Source organism: Mauremys mutica, chromosome 7 (genome assembly GCF_020497125.1).
Source record: "Mauremys mutica isolate MM-2020 ecotype Southern chromosome 7, ASM2049712v1, whole genome shotgun sequence".
NCBI lineage: Eukaryota > Metazoa > Chordata > Testudines > Geoemydidae > Mauremys > Mauremys mutica.
The window spans coordinates 13,605,786-13,623,154 of NC_059078.1; the positions used below are offsets into that span (position 1 = coordinate 13,605,786).

The following is a 17,369-nucleotide window of genomic DNA, read 5'->3' on the forward strand; positions in this document are numbered from 1 at the left end:
TCTATGATGAGAGTACATGTCTATGTCCCGTGACCCAGATACATGAGCTTGCAAAATTCGTTGCTAAATTGGTGTAGAAAACAAACGGTTCTTTGTTTTGTGGAAGAGAAGGCAGGTGTGGGGGAGAATGTGGGTGATCTGAGATTGCAGCTCCTAGTTTGTTCTGAAGCATAGCTGAGAACAAATTAAAGAAGTCTTAAGAAGTAAAGAAACAGTATATAAAAAAACCCCCACAAACCTACACAAGCTGAGAGAGATGGAGCTGTTATGCCAGGCAGGCCAGAAAGTGGGTGTATCCTTCTGATCTTATCACAGAAAAGTGAGAGAGCTGTCCTAAAATCTCACTTACCAAGCTAGTCATTAGTGACAGTAGAACCTTGATAAAATGTTTAACTAGCATTAAATATTCAAAGCCTTCATTCAGAGTAATCAATGGACTGGGTGGATGAATATATTAGCTGGCGAAGAACCACAAAATCACCACTTCAAATAAACAGGAGTTGAATTCTAAAGAAATGCAAAGTGGATGATACAGTGACGTCAATAATTACTACAGACGCTGTCCATAAAACATTGATTGTTTAGGCATTCTCCTGAGCTCTTGACATCCGGTGTCCCGTTATACTGGTCTTACTAAGAATCAAAATCAAATACACATATATAGCCATGATCAGGAAAATGCTAAATGATTCTGAACCACTTTTCCCCCCCAAAAACAAATTTGAAAATCAGAAAATTATAGATATTAGAAATGGAAAAGATCTGATGGCCATCTAGCCAATTACCCTGCTATATTAAGATTTTTGCCTACTGTATATCTTTCTTTCTGATGTGTTGTCCAAAGAAGATGCACTGACTTACCATGAAAAATCTTCATTGTATTGCATCTTTGCCTTAGTATGATATGATTCTTTGGCAAAAGATGTAGAAATACAACAGTTTGGAAATAGAAATAGAAATACAGAATCACAAGAAACCCACATTTGTTCATGAAAAGCTGTAGACATTTTGGACTTTTGAAAGTTATGGATTTTTTCCCTCCTTTAATCACCAGTGGTTGGCTGGAATTTTTCTTGCAGGAGGAAATGGGGCACTTCAGAGACTCGGTCAGCATTGTTCTTTCTTTGGCCAAAGGAGGCATTCTCTCCCCGCTTCCTTATAGGCCGACAGTGTTATGGAGACGACAATGACTGTTTGGATGCTCTAGAGAGTGAAAGACGAGGATCAGGAACTGAACACTGATCCTCCAAGAGAGAAGAGCTCTACCACTTGCCACCAGGTTGGCTGCTACTTATTAGACATCTCATTAAAAATAAAGAAGAAACAAATACATCAGCAGATTAAAATGATAGTGTATGAATTCTGACTGTTCACTGAAGACTGGCTACCACCTGATGCAACCAATAACCCTCTGTTTCTCAGAAAACCACTGTCTATTGGAAGATGCTGCTAAAGTGACAAGAAAAAGTTCAAATAAGCAAAGCAGAAATAACTTCAATGGTAAAAATGGAGATTTGTTGCTGATGGAGTCTGGCATACTGTTAAATAATCTTTTATGATAAGTGGCTGGGTTGATGTGCTGTATGCAAATAAGTCAAGAATCACTTACTCAGCAGTTCAGAGACTAGTGTATCACTTTGAGGAAATACAAAATGATGTATGCATTTCATTGCATTTAAAGTGGAAGGGAGATTAACATAATGTGTTCTAATCCAAACTGCATTCTTTAGTGATCATTTATTTTTACTGACAGATATACTTTAACCTGTTTACACCCACATAGCAAAATGTTTCCCTAATAATTTTTTTTCAGGTTCATGCCTCTCTTTCCTATTTTCAGTATATTGGTGTGTATTGAGCTTAGCTCAATGGAGGGTGAAAGCCCACTGTAAACAATAGAGGAGTTAGAAGTTTAAGATTATGTGGCTAATATTTTCAATTTATGAATCAGCCTGAAATCATGTCTACGTTTCTTTGACAATTTCTAAAGATGATTTTATTTGTCAACATGCAGTCAAGCAGCTCAATGTTCATTTGAGATCAAGAACATTTCATTTTAAAACCTGAAATCAGTAGAGATTTATAATACTGTTCTCAAGCTGATGATGTGTGTGTTCTGCTACCTTAAAAAAACATTTTCAGCGATCGAATTTTCACATTTAAGAAGTAACAAACCATCTGAGATCTTTGTTTTGACAACATTTTTCTTTGAAGTTAAACAGATGAACGCTGGGAGAGGTACCGTGGCTATTAGACTTGGAGTCCTCTTTCCATGAGACAGATTGCACTTAGAGTGCTTTTACCGAATGTTTAGATGAACAAGAAATGTGCTTATGACAAATACATACAGGATTTATATTTCACCTCTGAACTCATATCTCTTCAGTTTAGTTGTCATCATCAATCTATTGTGTTAAAGACTATGTATGAATTCAGGGGTAAGAGGAAAGCCAGGGATTCAAATATCTGAGAAAAGTGTTCATAATTTATCAGCTACAGCAGGTAGGTGAGTAAAATGTGGTATTCCTTTCAGGCAAGATGATTGCTTGCTGTGTGCACCTGCACAGGGGAGTAAAGCACGTCATTGTTCCCCTTGGTGGCTCAAAGCACAGGGGTGAGGCAAAGTTGTAGGTGATCAAGGAAGGGTAGGGGCTGAGTGGAGCTGTCCAAGTAGCACAGCTGAGCCGGCACCAAGAGGAAGTGATCTCCTGCTGCTCGGTAACAGTAACACATGGCTTTCTCTAGGAGCAAGAAGGCAACCAGGAAACGAATTGTGACTGAACCAAAATTCATCCCTTGGTCTGCTCTGGGGGCAGTGCAGCTACATGGTGCACTTTATTGAGGGTGGTTAAAAAATATCACAATCTAGCCATTTATTAGGGAAATAATCGACAAACGAATGGTTAAAAAAATGAACCACCTGCTGCCATAAATCAACTCTTCTGAATCTTTTCTCTTTTAGGAAAAGAAAAATATAAACCAGTGGATGCATACTGTGGATTAGAAGGCAAAAAATCACTAATGAATAGAGCCGAATTAAATCTTTTGGAAGAATGGCCTATTTCTCCCAAAATGTAGTTTAGAGTCAACCGAAACAAATTTGACACAAATTTGCCAAATTGTTCCACCAATTTCTTGAATTTCACAAGGGAACTTAAATACTGGTCACAAAAGCAGAGGTGGAGATGGAGGTAGCACTGGCAGCCCCTTTATGCCCAATACCCACTGGTTAAGGCCCTCACTTGGAAGATGGGAGATCCACGTTTTAGTCCCACTGAGTCGCAATTCCTATCTAGTGCATCTCGTGCGACTGTGGAACTGTATTCCAGCCCTGCACAGGACAAAGGCTCTGTCTACCCCTGGGTACTGCATATGCTTTGTGAACTTATTGCCATTTGTCTCATAGCTTATTTATTTTTATTATGTTTGTTTTTTTATAAATAAAGCGAAACAAACAAACAAAACCTGTTCCAGGCTTCCGTCACGGGACTGAAAACTACCATTCGTACAGTTGGAGAAGGATATATAGAGTCAAATTCTTGGCCTTGCTGTGGCCCATTTGCTTATACAACACAGTGGGGACTTAAAGTAATTCTGTCGGAAGGAGTGAGCTAGAAGGAGTGGCTTTGAGCTAGTGATTCCTGCTCTGTTCAATCTAGGAATTCATCAGATTCCTCTCACAAGCCAGAGGAATTTAGAACAGACCGGAGACTGCTCTGAATTATGCCAAGCATGAATTATGCCAAGCATGATATGAATCAGGCCCTGCATCAGTTGTCTCCCTCCTATAGGTACAGAGTGCTATTCCAGCACACTTGAGGATTCAGCCCCTACAGCTGAGTGACATCAGAACAGCAAAGATGCAACAAATTGTTGGGGCAATGATTTTTGTAACTTTATGTCTATAACAATAGCATTAACAATCGAGTATGTAATTAGCCACGACAGTACACATAATAGTATAATCCATAACAGGGCATGTTGTATGTAATAATCTGAACTGTGGGATTCAAGAGTTCAGAAATGCCAGGGGGCCTATATTCTTTTCATTGTACTCTGAGCCCTTCCTACAGCCCTAAGAAACTTTCTCCGTGCTCTCCACTCATCCCATCACTCATCATCCACTTATGAACAGCTCCCTTTGGAGTCAGTCAATGCCACTCTTAAATTGGCTGAATAATTGTTCTCCTTCCCTGGGCCAGAGCCTGCTGCATTCACAGCATAACCACGGGCAAAAAGATTATGTAAAGTTTCTGATGCCAATTACCTCTAAGTACTTCACAGTGAGGAATCACAAAAGAAGGAGGATAAGGAAGGATCAGATAGTGAATATGGTGCCTGCTAAAGACCTACGTTCAATTCCTGGCTCTACCACAGACTTCTGATATGAACTAATTCTCTTCCTTTCTCTGTGCCTCAGTTCCTCATCTCTGTAATGGGGGAAATAGCAGTTCTCTACCTCACAGGGTGCTGTGAGGATAAATGCATTAAAAACTGGGGATTGGATGGTAATTGGAGACACATAAGTGCCTGAGATAGATGTGAATGTGCATCTTTGGTGGTATGGCTTCTTTCTCTTGAAAAACAGCAGTCTACAGTAATGTCAATATAAACACAAATTGCAGACTCCCAGAACTGAGCAGATGCAGAATGCAGCGTAAAGATTTCTATTGCCAACCGACAACATCAAATGGTCTTTAGGCTGTCATCAGTAGCTCCCAGTAACCAAAAAGCTGCCTTCACCTGAAAAATAGATTTTATTTTTGTGCAATTAAGCAGGAGTTCTGTGAAATGAAGCGGTGTCTTTTTAATTTTTCTCCTGAAGTGATTGTTCCTTTGGAGCGCGTTACTCTTTTATATAAAATGAGGATCACTTAAAAATGAATCTTTTTCGTTTCTTGGAAGAGGCAACTGAGAGATCAAAACTCACAGGTGGTAACTGGGGAGCCACATTAAAGAACTGTCCCTTTAGCTTTTGGAACAACTTTATGTCTGCATTTTGCAGCTTTTGATTTTCAGAGAAAGGCGTACAGAAAATTCTGAGCAGCTTAAGAACTCAGGATATGTTGTAGTGTATTATATAGTGGCATCTAGGAGAGTGTTATGTTTGTTTCAGAGTAATTTCATAGTTATGAATTCCAGTGTGTTCCCCACCTGGGTATGAAGTGAGTGTTTGAGTTGATTGGAAGCTATGACTGATATTTATTCTAAAGCAAAATTGCTTGGGGGTTGCTGGTTGTTAGGTGGTAATGTAGTTTAAATGCATTAGATTTTCAAGTGTGGAAATCTGTGTTCAATGTGGCTTGTGAGGATACAAGTACAATTACTTTAATCACCATCTCAAACATGTGTCTACCAGAGCACTATACAGTTTGGGTTAGAGCGGGGTGAAATATCTGCAGGGAAATTAAAGCACTATAAACTTGCCCTTCTTCCCAGTTTTCGAGTCACCGTGTCCATGTAAATGTTGTGCTTTGCATGAAATTATCCCTAGAAGCAGTGCTTCTGTTTTGAAGCTGAAAGTTCTTCGGCTTTGACTATTTCACACTGCTAATAATCTTTTGGTAACACACAGGCCATCACGACGGGAGGAATGACTAGTTCCCTTCTCTTACTCCACCTTGTTTTTTGTGGCCTTGGCTACAATGGTGAATGCAACAAGAAGACAGTGGGTGGCGGCAGTTTTTGTCTGTCCATTGCCTCGGCTTGTTTGTGAGGGGGAGTTCCTTGAGCAAAGGAAATGTGGCTATGATACAGATAAAATATACAGCTAGCTGAACAGAAAACTGTATAAAATATACAAAGGTCAATGGAATGCCTTAGAACTTACATGTTTGAAAGTGTCTATTGCTGTGTATAGACAGACACATACGAACACAGGTACTTTAAAACATGTAGGTTCTAAGGTTTTCCTCTGACCTTTGTGTATTGTTTTATAAGTAATGTGAAATTAACGGTTGAATCCAGGAAAAGAGTGAGGGAAAAGATTTAAAAAAACAAACAAACAAACAAAAACCCAACCCGGAGAATGGAGGGGAAAAAGGGAAAATGGACAGAGGCCACCCAAGACAATCTGATGCTCTAGGCAAAATTTCAGGGTGCTGCCCCCCTCTGACTGAGATTTGGAACTGCATCAGAATTTCTGTGGGGGTGTAGTGAGCCTTTTTGATGGTTCGGTGGTTATGGTGGAAGTGGCCCTGGGAGAGGGGGACCTTGAAGCACCAGCTTGCAGCACCACTCACTCACCTGCCTGGCTCGGTAGCCCAACTACCACTGCCTGGCTAGGCAGAATCTGCCTCACTAGGCAATTACCTAATTTGCCTAAAGGTAAAACAGCTCCTGTGAATGGATATTTAAAGAATTATAACATTTTGATCTAATAATTTTTCCTTCATGTAAATGTTTTCATTTCCAAGTATATCCTGAAACTTAAAAAATCATTCTGGGCTCAAATCTGTCACCTTGAAAAAAATATCGCATTAAATGGACCCCGTTATGGCCAAATGCTTTTTTCTTGACAATGTGCAAAATCACAATGCTCAGGCGTGAACCTCACCCCACTTTAACAAGCTCCTTCTAAGGAGCAAGTGGACCGATATGCTTTTCATCTCCTTCTTGTGCACCTAAAGCAACAATACAGCCTGGAATGGTGAGGGAGGATAATGATCCTAAGCCCAAAACACTTGAGTTTGAGAGGAGGATGGGTAATAGAGGATGACTTGCTTGTATCCACAGCAGCACCATCCTGTGTTGGAGGGAGGCATAGGAGGAGTTTCAATCTTCTATGGAAATCGCCCTGAGATACATTTCACCTCCATCACCCGTTGCTCGTATTAACTAATAAGTAATGAGAGGAGGTAGTTAAAGACTGCTGCTATAGGAGAACGAGGAAGTGGGGCTAGTCTTAGGGTCTGGCAAGCAAGGCAGTTGTTCTGGGCACCCATCTCCGACAACATCAATTCAGCATCTGGGGGGGGAGGGAAGGAGGCACATTGATCAGTCACTCAACCAATCCACCTTAGCCAGGCTGCTTAGGGAAAGGGTGGTGCAAATAAAGTTTTCCATCCTGGGCAGCAAGCGACCTGGGCTCAGGGGTGGTGGTGGGGGGAGAGTTAAGTTTGTGTGCAACCTGAAGTGTGGTATTTCCTGACTTAGAGTGCTTAACCTCTTAAAGTAGGTTTGGGGTCTTTCTGTAGGATATATATTAATTTCACATGCACACATACATCTACACACACGTACAACTAGATATATTGTTGCAATTATTAGGGGGCAGTTCAGTGCTCTTTTGAAAGAAGAAATACGAGTGAAATAATAAATACTGGTGATGTTTTCTAATTCCATTCGTTTTTGTATCTGATGGGGTGTTTTGTCAATCATCTCTTTTCCTCTCTGCTAAATGTAAATGTATGCTTGCACCTGGCCAGCTAGTTATCTGTTTGTCAGTCAGTTGCCTTTGCCCTCTACTGTTGTGCTATGGAGAAGTGTATCTGTGGCGGAAATTAAATAAACGTGACACCAATTAATGAAACAATAAGAGGATTTCTGCTGTTGATATTTGAAGATATATACCACAAAAAGCTTGTAAAACATATTCGTCAACAGTGTGTCTGTAGAGTTAAATGAGAAGTTCCTTGAGAGTGTTTTTATTTTTTTAAGTACTAGTTAGTGAAGAGTTCATATAAAAGAAAATTAGTTGCAGAAAAACTAGAAAAACGCAGGACCCATATGAATGCAAGACCTCAACTCTCATAGTTCAGAGCTACTTCAAAAGATTTTGTGGTTATTTTGGAACTTATTTGTGTTTTAAAGGGCACAAGCTTAGGGGAGATTTTTAAAGACACAAAGGAAACTCGGGCTTTCAGCTCACATTGACTTTCAACTTCAATGCCTCTTCAGGGTGAAATGCTGGCAGATTCCTGTGAACCCAAGGTTATTTGAATACACAAGAATCTACACTTCAAATTCCAATAATGAATATCTGCACCTCTGGTTATAGCAAACCGTTCACATAGCCATATTGGAGCCTGGCTCTGACAAACACTCCTATGCGCTGGAATAATTTTCTTCTGACTGTAATGTAGTTGTACCATTTAAAGTTTCCATTGGCACGAGTGTGGGATGCCTTGGCTTTACCACTAGCGAGTAATGCATTCATTCTAAACTCATGCCGATGGAAACTTTAGATCATGTACCATGCAATGATTTTGCCCTCCTTTTTCATATAGAGATAAGCAAATAAAGAATATCCTTTCAAAAGTTATTCTGAGATCACAAAACTCTCTTAAGGAATACCAGTTTATACGTAGATCCTAAGGAATGAACGTTAATTCTCAGTTGTATACTTTGACTCTACTGGAGTGTTGAACAATGAACATAGAATAGTGACACTGTTATTGCCTGAATCCCAGGAGAAATCCTTCTAAGAAATGTTTCAGGCTGCTACTGCAGATCAGTTTCAGAAATATCCCAAAACAGTGAAATGAGGAGTGGATTAAGATCACGCTAGACTAAACTGATTTATGTGAAACCAAAGGGAAGTCTTAAGTAAACCAGTGGAAAACCAAGTGCACAGTAGAAAATATAACTACAAAACAAAAACATGTAATGTCTGGGAATCAAAAGGTGTAAAAGTTAGGACATCAAAACTGATTTGTGAGCTTAATCTGGCAGTTTTTATGCAGGAAAATTCCCATCCAAGTCCAGGCTTGGCTGTCCCTTATAGGACATTACTTGAAATACAAGCTGTCATTTAGCATGTCTTTATACAAATCTTGCAGAATCTAGCTGAAGAAAGCTACTAGATTTGTAGTTTGTTTTGATTAATTTTAAATCATTTTTAGATAAAATCTTAAATATAAATTTGCCCATGCACTAAAGTACTCCCATAACTTGCTATTTTATTCAACCCTTAGGGTAGATTGATTTAAAACAGAGCAATTTTAATCATGATTAAAATCAGTGTTCACTGCTTCCTGATTTAATTCATGTTTTTTTTGTTTGTACTTTTTGGTTATTTTCCTAAAGAAAGGTTGATTCTCACTAGTGGCTAACAATCAAAACATATTGATTTGTGTTTAAATATAGCCTTTACACATTTGTTACTTCCTTTTGTTAACCAGGGGGATATATTTATTTATATTTACATTTATTTAAGCAGTTTTATAACTTACATTTATTCAGATTCTTAATATTTACATTTTTATTATGTTAGAAAATGATGAATGAAGTATTTGTTTACTAGATTTTTTTTTTACTTCTGATGTGTCTATTTGGTTGGAAATGCAAATCCAATTAAAATGCACAAAAACATTTATTTTTAGAAACTAGTATTAAATAATTACCTAAAATGTCTTGGATACACAAGATAAAATGTATTAAAGTTTTGCATTTAAAACTGATTTATCAGACAAAGGAAGTATTATTTGTGGTTAGTGCAATGAATTCATTGTTTCTGGTAACCATGCCCTTAAGTTTTTAGAACTAGTAGCTCTCATTCTCACACCTAGTTTTTAGTTCATAGATTGGAAGAAGAAAACAGATTTTCCTGCTTTTGTCTCCCTTGGTTTCTTAACTTTGAATGAAGTAGTGTGTCGCAGCACACTATTACTGAAAAAATACTTACTTTCTCATTTTTAGCATATAATTATAAAATAAATCAATTGTAATATAAATATTGTACTTATGGTACATTGCAGTGTATAGTGTATATAGAGCAGTATAAACATGTCATTGTCTGTATGAAATTTTAGTTTGTACTGACTTCACTAGTGCTTTTTATGTAGCCTGTTGTAAATATCTAGATGAGTTGATGTAGCCCCTGGAAGACTTCTGTGTACCTCCAGTGCTGTGTGTACCCCTGGTTGAAAACCACTGATCTAGATTTAAGACAGAGTAAGCAAGATCAGAAATTCCCCCTCTTGGGTATGGGAATATTTGGAATTCTACTCAAGCCATGAATTCTAACAGATATTTATTTTTAACTGCAGATTCTTTAAATAAATGATAGTCACAGTGAATAAATTGTACCATATACATTGTTTTTTTCACCTTTATTATATGCATTCTTTTCAATATCAAGGGATAGATTCTGAGATGGTGTATATCTACATAGCTCCATTGACTTCAGTGGAGTTATGCTGACTCAAACACTGGCTGAGAAAGTCTGTCAGTCCTCAGGAAAAAGTCTAATTGCATGTGCTGTGGTAGATATTTGTAAAATGTGCCCATTACATTTCAATACAGAATAGCAATGTATAATTGCCCCACATGAAATTATAGTCAGCAAAATTGTTTAATAGTCTAGAAAGTAATTTAGAGCTTAATCTTGTTTCCAATAAATTAAATGGAAGAGTTCTACCAGAGACTTCAATAGAAGCAGGAATGGACTCACATTCTGGGCACTACATTGTTGAAAGATATAAAATTCCTTATTTCTTTCCCCTTCAGTATTACATCATGATATTAAATAATGCAACCAATGATACCTACCAGCCTCTCTGTATCAGACTTTCATTTTACAAAATAAACAAATGTTTTCATATTCAAAGCAAAATAGCAGATTTGGTTTGAAACTCAGTGAGGCACAGTGAAGGTGGTGATATCAGTAGCTCCAACTCCATTGATATCAGTGGACTTATACTAGGGCTGAATTTGGCCAATGACTCTTAGTTTTTGGCTATCTTGAAGAGTCAGAGTTTACAGTAAAAAAGGGATCTGCACTTATTCCTAAAGAAATACCCACACAAATGCTGCGTAAACATTCTTTTTCATATGGCAACTTGAAAAGCAACATTAAAGATTAACATCCAAGTTTGTCATCCACTCTATGGCTTTTGATGAAACAGAATGAATCAAGGCTATTCCTCTGGAGAAAGCAGCAGTTTATTAGATGTTCCATGGTTTGGATGTCTTCTTCACATATGCATACTGGCCTGTTCTTCATTTGTGTAGTAAGTAATTGCAACACCCAGGAGGTTCAAATGCAGGTTGCTGTGATCCATATTGTATGTGGCATGGTGAAACCAGGTGGTGGTCTGTAGGATCTGTAATCAAGTCTTGATTCTTGACATCACTGTTTTATCACAACTTCAGACACTTGTCTTTTCATGGCAGTCCCAAAGCAATGAGAGTTTTAGCTGTTAACCAGAAGTAGGTTTCTGGGCTTCAGGTGGCATCTCAGGGCTTCTTTGAGATCTTCATAAATGGGCAACTCTGAGTTTATCACAGAGATGTATTCTTGTATTCTTGCTGCTTCTCATAGACTCATAGACTTTAAGGTCAGAAGGGACCATTATGATCATCTAGTCTGACCTCCTGCACAATGCAGGCCACAGAATCCCACCCATCCACTTCTATAACAACCCCCTAGCCTATGTCTGAGTTATCGAAGTCCCCAAAATGCGGTTTGAAGACCTCAAGCTGCAGAGAATCCTCCAGAAAGTGACCTGTGCCCCATGCTGCAGAGGAAGGTGAAAAATCTCCAGGGCCTCTGCCAATCTGCCCTGGAGGAAAGGCGGGATGGTGGTAAGATATGCATGAGGACAGGAAGCCACCCTGTGACTTCAGCAGTCTGACAATTCTCATAGCAATGTTCAATTGCACATCGACAAGTTTCATATATATGCTTACCTGTCCATCCTGGCATGCAATATTCAGTTGCTAAGAAGATGAAGGCCCAAAGTGGCTATCCACAAGGTGTGAGCGCTGTTTCCCAACTGATCCTGTGTAGTTTGTGGATTACATTGTTCCTAGTCTTTATCTTGGCACCCATCCTCATCAGATGTTGTCAGTATGTGAGGCTATGATCCAGAATCACTCAGATATTTCAGGAAGTCTTTGTACCTGAGTGTAATGTTGAGGAAGGTGACATTCAGGCACCTCTTTGCATGTTGGTTGCCCTAGTAGAAAATTGAGACAGCTGGCGTTTTTTTAGGGTTCGGATCAGAGTTGCCATGACCAATAGTACTCCAGGTTTTTTTAGGTCTTCTGTGAGGATGTGTTCCACTTGGGTGAAAATGCTTGCTTGAATGATGAGTGCAAAATAATCCATGTATCCAAATTTCTGTAACTGGGTCAATGATGTGTCACTGATATAAATATTAAAAAGCAATGGTGCAAAGATGGATCCCTATGGGAACCCATTGTTCAGTAGTTGAGGTCTGCTGTCTGTTCCATTAATTATGTGTGAAACTTGCTATTGGTGGCATGATTGTCTGCAGGTGCAGCGTTGTTCTGCAACACGGTTTTCAACACTTTTTTTTTTTTTTTTTTTTTTTTTTTTAGAAGCAGGTCACTGAATTTATACAAAAGCTGACTTTTATTAAGCAACTGATGTTTGCATGTCCCATGGCTGGGTGTTATGCTAAGTATATTACAAACTTATTATAAATCCTTATATTGAATTGTTTCCATATTTTCAAATGTTTCAATTATTTCCTGTCATGGGGGTCCACTCTCCGCATGTGATGCCTCCTCTTGGTGACTCTGGGAATTAACTCTTGCCAGGCACTGCCCTCCTCTGGTGGTGTCTCTGCCCATCTCTTTCACCCTGCTCACGTTCCTGTTTGTGGCTTGGTCCTCCGACCAGGTCACTAAGGTCTGCCCTTTCTGGGGAATTCAAAATCCTTCCACACCAGCTGTCTGGCTAGTGTCTCCAACGTTCTGTGACACTTTCATTCGCTTGTAGGGGAACCCAGCCCCACCCTCTACACTGGGTTCCAGCCCAGGGACTCTATAACAAGCAGCCAAGGTCTACACAATCCTACCTCTGGCTGTTGTTTCCCTGGGCTTCCGACTTATCTGGCTTCCCCCTCTTCCTGGATTTGTCAGCCCAAACTCCTTCCCCCCAGGGGGTGACTATAGACTACTTCTTAAACCCCCTGCTGCTTGCAGCTCATCCACTTTATACAACCCCCTCCTGTTCCTGCCCACCTGAGCCCATTTCTAGTTTTTGCCCTTTTCCTGGTCTCCTCCTTCAGGTGCAGCCTGGGCAGTTAATTGGCCTGCCTAGCCACTTTAACCCCTCCTGGCCTTGTGTGGGGTGAGAACTCCATCACATTTACCCTAAACCAAAATTTGAGTAGATGGTAATTTGGGTTAACTGGCTACCTGCAGAGCTAGAACTTCTTGGGAACTGGATGGGCTGCAAGTTAGAGTGATCTGACACTAAGCTTTAGGGTTTGGGGCCTATACATTTTGGTGAGCTAGAAGCTATGAGCTAAAAACAGTTCTTTTTGCGGATACAGACTAACACGGCTGCTACTCTGGAAGCTATGAACTGTGATCTTCAGGAACTGAAAATCCTATCCATGCAAGCAGTGAAAGTCTGCCACATTTGGCAGACTGAGAACATTTGTGCAGCAGAGGAAGCTGGATTTTACTGGGAGGACTTGGCAGGCTATAAGAGCATGTTCAGCCCACAGTTAAGTCCAAGCCGCTGAAACCTTAAGTTCAAATAGCCACAAGTAGAATTCTTGAACTTGAATGTAAGCTACTGAGTGCAGTGATTGGTAGGTTTGAGAGTTGTATGCTACTGCCGAGAGCTGTTCAAGAGAGAATTAACTCAAGTAGAAGGGATCTGTGAATCATATGGTGGGAAAATCCAGTGGAGTACTTGGCCTAACTTACTTTTTTAACTCCCTCTGTTGAATTAACCTGTTGATTTTCAAATGATTAAGCTTTTAAAAAAAAGTTTTGACTTTCATAATCCAAGAACATATATGTATTGGAAGAAATGCAGGAAGAGAAAGGTTAGTTTTTTTGGAACGTGGAAGAGATGATTGCATTCAATTGTTTATGCTTGACTATTGTCATCACTGTATATATTTATTTGGTGTCTATGACTGCTTACATTTACGCTGTCACAGAACACTTTTTTTCAGATCAAGTAACTTTGCTGCCCATCATACCTTTGTAAACTTATGTTCCAGCATTTCAGTTTTATATTGTATTTTCTCCAAAACCAAAAAATCTATTTAGTACCAAATCCTGAAGTCTGTACTCAGTCCTGACTCAAGGCAAATTTGTATTGACAACAAAAAGTTTAGCCCTGAGTAAAAATAAAAGACATAGGGATCTGATCCTTGTAATACTTTAGGTCTCAGCTGCATAGAGAGACATTTGGGTACCATCACGCAATAAGTCTTGCATGGTATAGTCTCATCCTCCTTCATTAGCAGCACAGCACATGTGTGTTCATATAACTGTCTACTTGTCGTCTTATCTTCTGGTACAGTTTGAATTGCTAACCTGTAGGTACCCTAACTGTTTCATGTTGTAATAACCGTAGATTATATTCTGTTTTGTAATTCCAAATAGCTCTACCCATCCCTCCCCACAGGTAAAAATGATGTAACACACACAATTAATCAGTTTACTGATAAAAATCAGTCTGACTTATATTCTGTATGTATTTATTTTTTTCAGGTTATGGTGAATTGAATGAAGAGTACGTACCATGCACTGGAGTAGGTAGAGCTTTTATATTTTAATATTTATTGTTGAGTCATCTCTCATAATTCCTCTTATACCATAGTTTCTCAGTTTTCAAACTACATTAATTTATTGAATGATAGTTTAATTGGTAGCAAAGGCCCTCTTTCACTTCTGAAAACTGAGTGGAGACATTTGTTTACTGTTTACCTAGTTAAATGACACAGAGTCAGTAACATAGGTATAATTTTCGAGTTATAGTTTATATTGCATAAATTAGGATCGACAAAACATACATCACTCCATTTAACTATTTTCATCTTACTCTCCTCCTTTCCCCTCATTTTTCCAAAAGTAACCTCGTTTGAGATTCCATGTGCATTTCTGATAGAATGGCCTTCTCACAGAAATTGTGTTTTATGGTCAGGCTGTATTTTCTGTCCCTTCCTGTGATTCTATCATAACATTTCTAAACCTGATGGTTAGTAAATCATTGAGGATTTAGAATAAGAGTGTGTTTATTTTAATTGAGTTACTTTTAAGTATGTCATTTGAGTGTAAAATGCTGGGTGCTCAGCAAATTTACATTACCTAGGTTTGAAAATTTACTGGTTTGAGATGAGATTTGGGCCTCCGTGTTTTAAGTTAGGTCTGGCACGCCAGAGCTCCCATTGATTTCAATGGTGCAGGGTAAGGATTTAAATCTAAATTTCATTGTGAAAGACGTTTGAGGCCCAAGTCTGCTCCCATTCAAATCAAGATTGGCAAAAATGAGCTCGTTTGGGGTCAGATACTGTATCCCATTCTATAATCTGTTTTTCACCTTCTCTAATATTGAGGTAGCCAATTTCCACTGTTAAATAGCTATGCACTAGAAGTACTCATGGTAGTAAGTATTGCATTCAGTAATTTTGTTGGATCTATCTACGTCTCTTCAAAAGTTGTTCTTTGAATCATATTGTGGGAGATATGTATGAATTTGCTTGTGGTGTTCTTCTAATCTGAGATTTGATTACTCCATCTCTACTGGGTAGTTGCAGACTGCACATCATTAAAATATTTATTTTTCTCAGTTGTTCTCCTTTTCTAGATGTGAATAATTTAAAATGTTTCTCCTGGGCAGCTTGCATGTTGTGTAGAAAGCCAGTTGAAAAATTTTATGTGTTTGTTTGAATTAGAAGAGAATTCAAGTGACTTTGTCTAAGCAATGTGGTCCTTTTGGAGATTGGATCATCTTTCTTGAACTTGCAAAGTTATTTTTTTCTTTTTTCTTTTTAAATATTGTTTGATAAATTTTGCTCATGTGACTCATCAGTTTCTAATTGTCCAAAAGAAAGAGCTTAATTTCCTTTATCTAAAGGAACTATTATTCAGAAATATTGTGCTGTAGTATATTATTTCTAAACTGATCTTGCAGTCTCTCCACAAGTGAAATTCCCATTACTATGAATTTTCCTGCAAAATGATGAATAGTGATACTAATCTTGTTGTAAAGTGCTTTGAGATCTACTGATGAGAAGTGCTATATAAGAGCTTGGTGGGATTATTATTACTACTAATAATTATTATAATAATTAATAATTAACAATAATGGGGGTTTTGCCTGAATACGAACAGTAGGATCAAGGTTTGTGTTATGAAAAAGATATTCTAACTTTGCTAGGTCTGTGTTTTGCACTCTGAATATTCAAAGCATCATTTTGATACAAAGAAAAGTTCTGGAACAGTAATAGATGTGCTACTAATGACCCACAAACATCAATAAAACAACTGCCTTATATACTTATCTTCTGTTTATCAATGCTATACTAGATAATTCTACACGAATGCTGTTTCAATTTGCATATAAAATGTGTTCCATTTGTATTAAATGCCTCCTTAACCAGCATATTTGTTTCCAAATTTAATATATGTGACTAGTAATGTAGTTTAAAAACAAACATTTAGTCTCCAAGATTAACTGCTGAATATGTGTAGTCTAACACTTATATGCACACATGCTAGATGTATTCCCTTCATGTGACATTATAGCTTGTTTATGATAGGTGTGTATCTTTCTGTGGTCCAGTATGTAAGCAAGATGTTCAGCATCAGCTTTTCATTTTCTAAAAAGAGTCCAATAAGTAAAGATTTGTAGGCAAATATTTATAAACATACAATTAAAATAATGTGGAATCTGTTTCTTTATTACCTGTTGAGGTCAATGGAACATCTGCCTGCAAACAGTAATCTTAGAAAGCCTTTAGCTGCAATGCTTTGTATTCAACACCTAAGTTGTCAGTGTAATTTAATTAGAAATATTACCAGCAAACATACTGTACTGTTGTACATGAGCTTCAGTGCCATCATTTGCTGCTTGGAAGTTCTGGACAATAGCTCTAGGGTAGGAAACTGTAATGGATGCATATTCTATTATATGTAGAGCATGCATAGCAATTAGTTATTGAAAAGATCTGAGACTGTTTTTTCCCCTGAGTATTTATTGGCAAAGTGATAATTCTGGGGTGAAGGAGTAATTGTGGAAGTTGACTATTAATAATTGTCACAGACTGACTGATATTTCATTCAGTTTGGAGACGTTTCTCTATTAGTTCAATTAGTCAATGTCCTTAAATGGACTATTTAAGATGTAGATCTTCTATCTGTCTTCTTCAAAGGCACTGGGAGCTTTTGCTGTCCCTGTAGTCTTCTCAACCCCACTGAAGAGAATTATTTCTCCTCCTAGGACTTCCTTGATCATTACTAGGCTCTCTCTCGCTCTCTCCCCTGCCCCTCCTCCTTCTCCCCCCTGCAACATCCCCTATCTCCTCTTATTTAGGTCTTTTCTCTCTCCCCTACTTCTGTTCCCTCCTAGTTGTTTTCATTTCTCTTGCCAGATCTCCCTACCATTACCTTTAGGTACTTTTTTTCTCCTCACTATTCTTCTTGAAAATATT

General features: G+C 38.4%; 1 protein-coding gene across 1 annotated transcript in view; it reads left to right on the plus strand.

Moving 5' to 3' along the window:
• Window positions 1–17,369, plus strand: part of CNTN4 (contactin 4) — a 669,413-nt gene that overhangs the window by 103,327 nt on the left and 548,717 nt on the right. Inside the window, exon 3 of the mRNA XM_045024546.1 lies at window positions 14,428–14,468. The gene's annotated coding sequence lies outside the window, so the exon portion shown is untranslated. The remainder of the gene's footprint in view (window positions 1–14,427; window positions 14,469–17,369) is intronic.